The sequence below is a fragment of the Lepisma saccharinum genome, chromosome 10 (genome assembly GCF_977018435.1).
Source record: "Lepisma saccharinum chromosome 10, izLepSacc3.1, whole genome shotgun sequence".
In the NCBI taxonomy this organism is placed as follows: domain Eukaryota; kingdom Metazoa; phylum Arthropoda; class Insecta; order Zygentoma; family Lepismatidae; genus Lepisma; species Lepisma saccharinum.
Window position 1 is genome coordinate 31,156,768 of NC_139238.1, and position 11,127 is coordinate 31,167,894.

Below are 11,127 nucleotides of genomic sequence, written 5' to 3' on the forward strand. Positions count from 1 at the left end.
GTCTGGTTCGACAAAGAAGAAGACAACATTTCCAAATTTTTACAGATTGGGTGTATTTTACCACTATAGAGGCCTTTACAATATGTAATTCGAAACTCTGAAGTTCAGCTAGCTTTCAAAATTGAGGTAAAGATTGTGTTTGGCGAGATTAACAAGTTAAACCTATATCCAGTTACAGACAAATAAAGCTAAAACTCTTAGATTTACTGTGAACGCACAAACTACTAGCCAAGTTTTAGTAACGTTTTCCTTGACTATAGTACAAATACCAAAGAAATAGGTATATTTTATTTATAATTTGACAAAATGTACTAGTATTTAATTCACAAAGTTATGTAAAAAACAGTATTGTTTAAAAAATATTGTTACTGCCTTCAAATTGTATGTTCTTTATGTTATTTACCATGTCTTATGCTCTATACTTGATAAATGATAAATTAAATGTGTAATATAACAATTGGTTTACACTGTTTGGCATCTTTAAATAACAAAAGAAAGAATTATTTGTTTAGTATTTTTTCTACTTTATATTTATTTAAGAAAACAAAGCTAATTATTTTTAGTTCAACTTAATTTTTAACTAATTCTTACTAATTTATATATCAAAGTTTTGATATTTGGAGTGTATGAAGGTGTATAATGTTAATATTTGTACCTATTAGTGCAACTTACAATTATATTTTACACACAAAAGATAATATTTACAGTTAAATTACTTGAATCAGAGACCAATATTTTATAGTATTTGAATTTTTTCAGCCCTAGTTAGTACTTTAATGCTTCATATTTTTTTTATTTTCTATTACGCCTTAGTATTCTGGTAGTATTATTAATGTAGAGGTAAATTAGTCTGTAATGTAAATATTTTTCTGATAAATTAAGACTCACTTAGTTGTTTCAGCAGGTAGAAGTTGCATGATGGTTACTGCTGATGATGCTAATTTGATCTTCTTATGTACTACGTATGATGTAGTTTATTTGTGTAATTGGAATTTTGTACTGAAAATAGAATTGGCTGTCTATTTTATTCCAATGTTGTTGAGTTTGTCCATAATCAAGCCATGCTTTTACTCTATCGTATGCCTTGGAATAATCTAGATATATTGTGTTGCAGTTTTATGTTTCTCTAAGGTTTGAGCTATGTAGTTCATTAACTGTGCTATGGGTGTGACTATTGATTTCTCTTTCTGGATTCTATGTTGGTTTCTGATTATTCTTCTTGCTGCTTGAATTATCTGAGTTAGGTTGTTTGCTTTTTATTTCTTTATGATTAGATCTTTTTTTCTTTTTTTTACTTTCATTAATATTCTTTTTACATAAAAAAATTTCAAAGTGCATTGTTAAAGTCAAAGTGCAAAAATTCAATTTTTAAAATTTAAAGATTTAAAAGTACAACATTCTAAAATTAAAAGTTGTAAAAGAATATTTTTTTGTTGTCTTGGTATTGTTTGTTAGTAGTTTGTTTTGTTGTTGTTAAAGTAAAATATGTTAGATAATGTAAAATTGAAGCAATCTCAAATATCAGCATCTTTAATTAACAGTACAGCATAACTAGTATTTTTGTGATAGAAATGTTCTGCTGATAGAACCTACACCTACTGTAATATCTCTGTGGTATTAACTTATATGCAGCCCATAACTTTTGGGACTGTTTCTCCTCCGTTACATTTCCTCCCCATTTATCCTTAGCGTCGCGATTAGCCTCAGAAGCATAAAAAAGCGAAATCTTATATTTGTTCTTTTTATATCTCTAAAACCACCTATACTATAGAACTACATTTAATGAATTTTGCCGTCTTCCTGTTGAACCTGTTAAATAATCCAGTCAATAGAGAACGCTACTGAAATCAGGTAATCTGCTTTTGCGTAATTTATCAGAAATATAGACAATCATAGTTCTTGATGCATTTAGCACCAGATATAGTGTAAATCAAAATCTAGTTAGTGTAGGCCTGTGTGCATCTGGTACAGTGGGATCCACTAGTATTGCTCGGCAAATTGTCCATGACTATTTTCATTAATTTTTTTCTTACATCCTGTGTTATTGAGCGATGGATTTTTATGTATGCTGGTTCAGAAGTTGTCAACAGCTTGTTTTGAGTTTTCTTTTAATTCTTGAAGCTCTTATTGGGTCAAATAAAGTGCACGAACATGGTGATGGACAATTTGCACGGTAATACTCATGGATCCCACTGTACATACAGTTACTTGAAAAAGCAATTAATGGGTGTGTAAAGGATAGCCTTCTTGTGAAACAGTTAAACATCAACCTTATTTCCTCGTAACATTAGCTGTAAGTGCTTCTTGCAGACCAATAAGGCTCTGGCGTGTGGTCCTACGTCACCTACAATCCTCTGTAAGGTTCGTGTTGTCCTATAAATCGTCGATATACAAGCTAAGTGCCTAGTCTCAACCTAAGCTTTTAGCTTCAATCAGAGGATTTTAGTCCTCAGATAGTGATTGTGGCCTCTTATAATAAAAAAAATGGAAATAACCCAAGTGTTGATGCACCCAAAAAAAACTAGTAATACTTGAAAAATACCTTTAACAAGGCTATAAGGCTAAATCATTATTCTAGCATAGAATGAAAAGTTTAGCAAGTGGACCTATGGTCCATATAGTCAGTCGTCTGTGAACTTCGGCTTGATCTGTGAATTGCCAATATATTGATAAATGGTTATATTCAAAAGAGCAAAGAAACAATGTTGGTAAGCGTTCAGTTATGGACCCCTCGGTAAAGGGATTTCAGTCCTCATAGACACATAATTATTTTAGTTACAGTAAAAGTTTGGCCTTATACATGTATAATATCTCAAGTGCAAATAGTCGAAATGTTAAATATTTCGTTTCCTTTATCCAGTAAGTTTTATCTAAAAATACAATACCACCGTTACAGACATAAAAATTAAGCAAGGTTTGATATTCTAGTGGCACATAATAAGTATAAAATATCCTTTAAAATACTCTAACAGATAGTTTTGGGTTATCTGAGATCAAAATTTTCAAGCCCTCTCTCTTGCATAAATGGGCTCTAGAATTCACTAAGCCTCAATATAATATTGGGTATATGAGATAAAAAGCAGATGGAGAGTGGTGCTGATCACATAATCTCCAAAACAGCAAAAACAAAAATATATGGAGCCAAACCTCATATGTTTAGGAAACTTTACCTAGTATAACAGTAACAAAATACTCAGCAAACTGTAAAATAAACAAACTTTCTTACGTAGCGGACGTAACCTGCCCTAAATTAATATAGAAATACAAAACCAAAAATAGCATAGTGGAAATCAGTAAACCCTAATAATAATAATATCGTATCATTCTACAGAATGATGGGGATCAGAACCAATTACTTCCACAATTAATCAATGGGTGATGTAACTTATTCATCCTTCATCCTCGATGATGAGAGCACTCGTCATTAACATGACGAGTTAAACGCTTGGCATTGCGAAAGGCACAACTAAAACTAAACAGCTTAACAATTAGAAAAGACAATGGTCACTGATTTGGTTTTATGAATCTTTGAACCTGAATCGTGGCTGGGTTAGGATAATTACCTGTCTATCTGAAGAATAAAGATAATTTCGAAGAATAAAATAAACTAATTCCTCTTTAGGCTTCGTTGCAGGTTGATCAGGACTCGCCTCACACTTCCTCAACTCCTTTCTCTCAGCTCCTCTCTCTCCTCAATCCAAATCAAAAGTCAGTCCCCTCTCAGTCTCTCTTCCCTCTATATCACCCAGGGCATGGAGACCTTCCTCCATGCCGAATCGTGATTTTTACTGCCTCTATTGCAAACAGCTGACTCCATAGGCTGATGGAACTTCCTATATCCTGAATACATCAGGAAGTTTGCAAAGCACAACACTGTGCATTATTTACATACTACAGAGGTTGAGACAACTGAGATAAACAAGTGAATGCCCTGGTCAACATGAAGCATCAGAGAGGCTTTAAATAAAATATAATCTTATGGATTGATATGTTCTACCGCCGCGGAAAAAAATTCTATTTTGAAAATTTAAAATTCAAATCTCAAAGCTTGACATTACCCAGGTTCTCCAGTTTTATATATTTTCTTAAAAAAGACAAACACAAAATATAAAAAACAAGATAAAATCAATTGAATAACAAAGTACGTATATCTTTCTCTTTGTTTCCTTACCCAAAAATAAACAACTTTCTATTACTTGACACCGTATTAACACAATCCATAATATATTCTGTGATTTCAATTGTAGCTAAAAGTACTTTTTGTTTAGTGTTTTTGAAAAGATTTAAATAAATACTAAACTCTAAGTTAAAAATTAGTGAATGTGGATACAAAACAAAATAAATAAAAAGATGATACAAACCCTGCAAAAGAATCAGTAAAAAGTTGAAAACATCTCTTCGTGCGTCCAAAATATAATAAAAGATCCTTCCTGAATAGATTAAATTGTGTTACTTGAGTAATAATGAGCCTAAAATTGTAAAATGAACAGAGAAAACTCAACAAAACATACTTTGCGTGTTCAAAATGTAATAAAAAACACGTTCAGTTCGTGTTATTTGAGTAAGAATAGGTATAAACTTGTAAAAAAAAGGGTAAAACTTGACAAAACACACTTGTGTGGTCAAAATGTAATAGAAAATCTTGCCTGTATTATTAAAATCGTGTTATTTGAGTAAATATTAGGATAAACTTGTGAAAAAAACAGATACAAGTTGATCTTTTCCAGACCAAAATCTAATAAAAAATGTTGCCTGAATAGATGAATTTGTGCTATTTAAGTAAAAAATGAGCATAAACTTGTAAAATAAAAGGGCAGAACTTGACAAAACACACTTTGTGCGTCCAAAAGATCTTGCCTAAATGTGTTATTTGAGTGAAAAAAAAACTAAACTTGGAAAATAACCAGGTAAAACTTGACAATACACATTTTGTGTGTCCAAAACTTGAAAAGTAAACAATCAAATGTTGAAGAACACAGTTTATGTGTTTAAATTTAATAAAGACTCTTGCTAGAATCGTTTAAATTGTGTTATTTGAGTAAAAATACATAAAAACTTGTAAAATAATTGACATAAAGTCAAAGTTTGGTAAAAATAAACTCGATATTATGTTAACAAACACGCAGTAACATAAATTTACTAGCTAATTCAATAATCAATGGGTCCAAGGTTCGACACCCCGTGATAAAAGCAAATAGTGAAAACTTTAGGTCCAGTCCCAGATAGCTTTCCCTTCTTCCTAGTTCGGATAAAGAACCCTTACGCTTCGCTCTCCTTGTTCAAAGTAAAATTCTCGCTCCAATCTAATTAGGTATCCCAAAATCCTCTTTTCTTGTGTTCTCGGTAACCTTGGCCTACTTTGACGGAAACATGTCCTGACATGCAAGCGTTCTATCCTAATCCCCATACTTCAGCATTCAGTGCCCTGGAGGCAACCCTGAGCGGAATATTACTTCGCTAAAACCGGTTCTACAAGCGACGCATAGCTTCAGAGATTTGACCTTGACCATATATTCCCAGACATCCTTTGTTGTCTGGTTCAATCCTTCCTTGTCCTGTGCTACAGTGTTGCATACCTTTCCCCTGTTCTTGCGTTCTACTTAATCTTAAGAAAAACCGGTTCTTAAAATCTGGCGACGCGTTTTCTAATTGGAAAATCTGGTTCCTTCTTTGATCTGGCGTTCTGACGTAATTTGACCTTGACATCACATCCCCCAAATTCCTCTGTCATCTACCTGCGCGGAGTTCAATGTCTTCTGTCTAGCGTGTCGGACCATCGTCTTTCATACCATAATAACATTATTACATAGTACACTATAATTATTATCATTACATATCGCGGGTTCGAGTACTGGAACCGTCCAAAATCGTAATCGGACCTTTACCATCACCCATTACCACTCTTCATAGCGTTTCATAAAACATACAATCTTATTTTCAATATTATAAACATAAATATTATCGTTTTATGCATTACTTACTTTACAGTAATAAACATAAAACCATATGCACAACATTTAGTAACACTAATTACCTTCTATATACATATTTTTCATAAAATAAATAATTATATATTAATAAAAGTTATAAATATACATAAATGTAAATTATTCTAATGACATGCAAATTTGTTCTAAATACATGCAAATAAATTTTAAATACATGCAAATAAATTATCGCCCGAAGGCACAAACAGCCACTAATTCATTTACCATCTACGGTATGCGCCAAAATATACAGTACTGAAACTTGCACACCTCGAACGCGCATGTGCGTTTGTCGATGGGGCATAGCTCCAGCCGCTCGTGTTCTCAGTAGTGAAAAGGAAGTTATAACTCTCTAATAGTGTGTATGTAGTGTTTCTTTCAGGATAAATAAACTGACAGATGACAACAATGTAATTTTCGTCTTTTTATTTCAGTACTGTATATTTTGGCGCATACTATACTACTGGTCAACTGCCAATCCACGTGTGTTGCATGAACACCAGTTGCATCCCCTAAGGGTAGGTGTGTGGTGCGCAATGTCACGGCGCCGAATAGTCGGATTTTTTTTCTACACTACAGTCGATGGCACAGTATACCGAACTTATCACGCAATTTATTTCTTTGCTGGATATTGACGAACGTGATCGTTGGTTTCAACAAGACGGGGCAACATGTCCTACGTCACATGAAACATTACACATGCTGAAATACTTTTTTGGTGACCGGATAATAAGTAAAGACTTATGGCCCAGTCGCTCCCCTGACTTAACATATGACTTTTTCCTCTGGGGCTACTTAAAGCAAGAGGTATACAGAAATAATCCTCGAACTATACAAGACCTGGAAACAAACATTCGCGGAGCCATTGAGAACATTAACATTTCTACTCTTCGTGCAGTTGCTGCCAACATGGTGAAACGGGTAAACCTGTGTTTGAATGAAAAGGGCGGGCACTTTCAGTATCTTCTGTAAAGGTGAAAATTTCATTCCTGATGTATCGCATGGTTGCCAGGTGCATGTAAGTAACACAATTTTAATGACAATTTCCAAATTTCTATTTTATTGTTTTCAGTAATTGCATGATGTATACAGTTTCGAAACACACCATTTGTGGCACTGAAACACCGGCAGTGTTGCCAATGCACAGTCTTAATTTCTAAAAACAACTATAACCCTAGTTCCTCCTTAAAGACGCCTAATCCGATTGGTTATCGGTAGAAGTTAACATTTCGTTTTTCACTGCCATAAATGCCGAGCTAATCCATCTAACCAAACTGAAAATTACCGACGGCATGTCCGTGCATGTGTGTTATGTGCAATTTTTCATGCTTTGTAAAAAAAATCATTTACACTTCCCGTTACATCTGGCAACAATGCGTAAACACTAATGAAATCCAATCATTGTATGACGTATGGGGTCATAATTTGCAAATCCATTGTATAAGTAGATGATACAAGATAACGTTCAATACTACGATAGCTTTTCACCATGTGTACTTACGTGTCGAATAAGAGTAGTTTAATTTTTAGGAGTTTTTCACGTTAGGAGGCATGCGACCATAGTTTGGTTAGATTTTAATTTTTAAAATTCAGAGATTCTCGCTAGATGTCACTATAATGAATTTCACATATTATTTAAGTAATTGCTTTGTTTAAAGAAATTTTAATAATTTAATTAATGGTCAAAACTCACATTTATCTACGATAAATAAAAGGTTCTGAATCTGTGCGTCCTTTGTGATAAAACCTGCTTTGACAGTTGAGTTTTAACGATTCTCGTAACGCTGTGGTTCGAGATTAAGTCAGGAGTTGTTTTCGCGCGCACTGTGTGTTCGGTAAATCATATGTGTTAACAAACACTTCGGGTACGTTAACTTAGCATAGATCTTTTGTAAAGGACTATTGTTGAAGGTAGTGCATGGATCAGGTATCAAACTTGAGAGCAAGATCCTTAGCACATCTCACCTGTATGCATTTAATAAGTGGATGTGTGTGCAACGACTTTCAAAGTTGATGGAACGAGTGAATTTTACAGGAGTCGAATGGTTGAACGCTCGTCACGCACGTGGCGAGGGAGGAAAAAAAAGAGAGCGGAAAAGGATACGAGCATGGAGATGGTTCGTCGGTGGTTATTGGATGCAGGAATAAGACATGGACGGTATCTTATTAAGTACGGGTACATTACTGATCCATTCAAGGTCTATCAGGAAAGGATTCGGTGTTGGATTTCGTGAATGATGCGACGTTGTGCAGCCAGGGACGTCGGAACGTCATCATCGAGGGGGGGCAATATAGTATTTTTGCCCCACCCTGTCACGTGCTAAAAATGAGACTCAAGTATTCGCTACCAACAAGAAGTACGTAACAGAAATATCTATGTGCAGATAAGAATCGCAGTCATGTCTCCGCAAATCAAGTGTAAGGTGGAATTATCCCCTTACGGATTCGCCACTTCGTTTTACGTACAGGTGCGACCGGTGTGAAACAATAAACCCCGCGTACCACGATGGGAAGGGGGCAGAGAGCAGCTTAACTTTCAATCTCTTCTTTTCCATCTACAACTACATTGCACGGATGCAAGGACTCCGAACCAGGGGGGCAAATGGGGCTTGAGCCTTCTTGGTAAAATGTTGAAGGTGGAAATAAATTCTAGACAAATGCGGTGGTCTACTAGTCGGTAGGGTGTCTGACTGTCACATGGAGATCCGGGTTCGATTTCCGGGGTTAGTGACCTTAGTCGGAATTTTTCCGGCCTTATCCGCGGCTCCGGGGCTCACCCAGTCTAAAATGAATGGGTACCTGGGGACGACCCTAAGGGGGTAAATGCGGCTGGAGCATGGTGCTGATCACATAATCTCCAAAATGTCCAAGATCGAGAATGTGTGGGCCCTACCCCCACATCTTCTAAATGTGCCTTCACGGCACGGTGCTATGTGCAGCTGTAAAGAAAAAAAACCTCACACGTGAACATAAGAATGAATGGTGTAACCTCTCTCTGAGGTCTAAAACTAAGCCATCAGCCCTGAACATGACGTTTGAAGCAAACAGTATACTTTCAATAAATCGAAATGGCCAAGAAATAAAAGTTGTTCCTCCCTTCGTTGTTCCGCCTCTACCCACAAATGCTTTCAGTATTGCCTGATGTGATGAAACTAAAGAGGAGGGGCAAGATTGTGATTTTTCTATACTATGAAAGTTTGTCTTGGTCAGCAATTTAATGATTTATTAACATGGAAACAAGGCTCAACAGTGTTACCATTCATTCTTATGTTCACCTGTGATTTATTTTTACGTTGGGAGGAGTTTAGTTGAGTTGAGTTTTATGTGGCAAGGTCGAGGCATTTTCGATATTTTAGACTTCTCTGGGGGGGGGGGGGGTCGCCCCTCTTGCCTTCAGTCTAAGGTTCTTCTCTCAAATCTGAAACATCTGAGAAGGGCATTGATCTGAAAAGACATGTAAGGTTCAGACTGATTCCATTCCATCCAACACATGTAGGTGCTGTGCTAATTAGAGATCAAAATATCTAATTTAAGGAAGTTGGCGTGGCGTGGCCACTTGCGCCATATTTGACACCTCGGCCCTCTCCAACCATGCACTATATTTGTAAGTCTTCGTTTCAAAACTTTAGCCTAGAAATGCTCTAAAATTACTGAAAGTTTCATTTATTAATATCAATCTTTGAATAGCAGTGTGAGCTTTAAAAATATCAGTAAAAGGTGAAAGAATCGTTTTTGTACGCCAATTTAGAAGCAGAAATGTTATCTATGTTAAACTATGGAAAATATAGAGTTTACAAAATAAAATATTCCATACTGCCCCAATCTCATCGACTGCCTTCGCGATTAGCCATAATGGCAGAAAAGTAAATAAATAAATCTGTCATTAAATTATTTCTCTTTAACTTTTTCATTCAAGTAATGCTTCTTTAGTATGTGACGTTATTGTTAAAAATTATACTACGATTTATAAAATGATGAAGTGGTAAATGAGAACACGGCCACGGGCAACTTTCTTTGCAACACATCGATCAGAAAGCTTCAGAAACATGAATTTTCTCAATTCGATTGCAAGTGTACTTCGTCCATTTTTAAAAGTAGCGCGTTTTCAGTTACGTTACTAATCATTAAAGGAATGTCTCAATACCATCATGCCTCACTGCATGCGAAGATCGAGTACTAGGCAGGGATGGAAATTTTCGGTAATTATAGTAAGACCAAAAATTTCAGTTGTCATGTATTAAGCGCGGTTTAATAGGATTATAAGTAGAGACGTGAAGTTTACTTTTTAACAATAACACCGAAAAGGTGTGGCAAGCAAAATGAAGTGTTTAAAATGCATTTGGGTATGTAAAGAAGGCAAGTTTTCAATGTTTCGGAATCGCGCAATAACGCGAATTATGCCATTTTTCAGAATAACACCAAATTTTACACTTCAACGCGAAAAACGCCGCGAGATATGCAATATAAACTTGAGATAACACTTATTCTGTTTAAAAAGAATTGCCTGAAGCGCTATTCTGTCATTTGTATAGTATAGCGGGTGATAGTTCGATTCAAGAGAGCTTGTCACGAATCATTTATTGCAGTTTGGCGCAGACATGACTGACAGTGTCTAACTTCGTCCTGAAATAGAATTTCGTACGAACGGGAAAATTTTCAGGGATAAGCACGTGTTGTGTTTCGGGGAGCATGTATGTGTGTGCACACAAAGGGGTATTTTCAGGTCGCAGAGGGATTTTTGGTCATTGTTAGGGAAATGTGATGATTGATTGTGTACAAAGATTTGGGTGTTATCATTCAATAAATATTTCATATTTAGTGCCTGATGAGATGAAATAGTTTCCCAAATGGAAAAATTTGGTCATTTCTCAGAAAGGGAAGCAATAATTTATTTTTGTAATTAAAACTAAAATTTGTCTCAATTTTACAGAACTAATACAATGTGGAAACCTTAGGCATAGAAGGAACAGTAAAAATGCATGTAAAAATAAAATAAATTAATAACAACAAATTTTTCCCTAAACCACGAAAAATAACACCGAATTGCAGTAAAATATAACATCGAAATTTAGGGAAAAATAAAACGAAAACTTGACGTCCCTAATTATAAGTAATAAAATAATCCGTAAAAGAGGCCTCT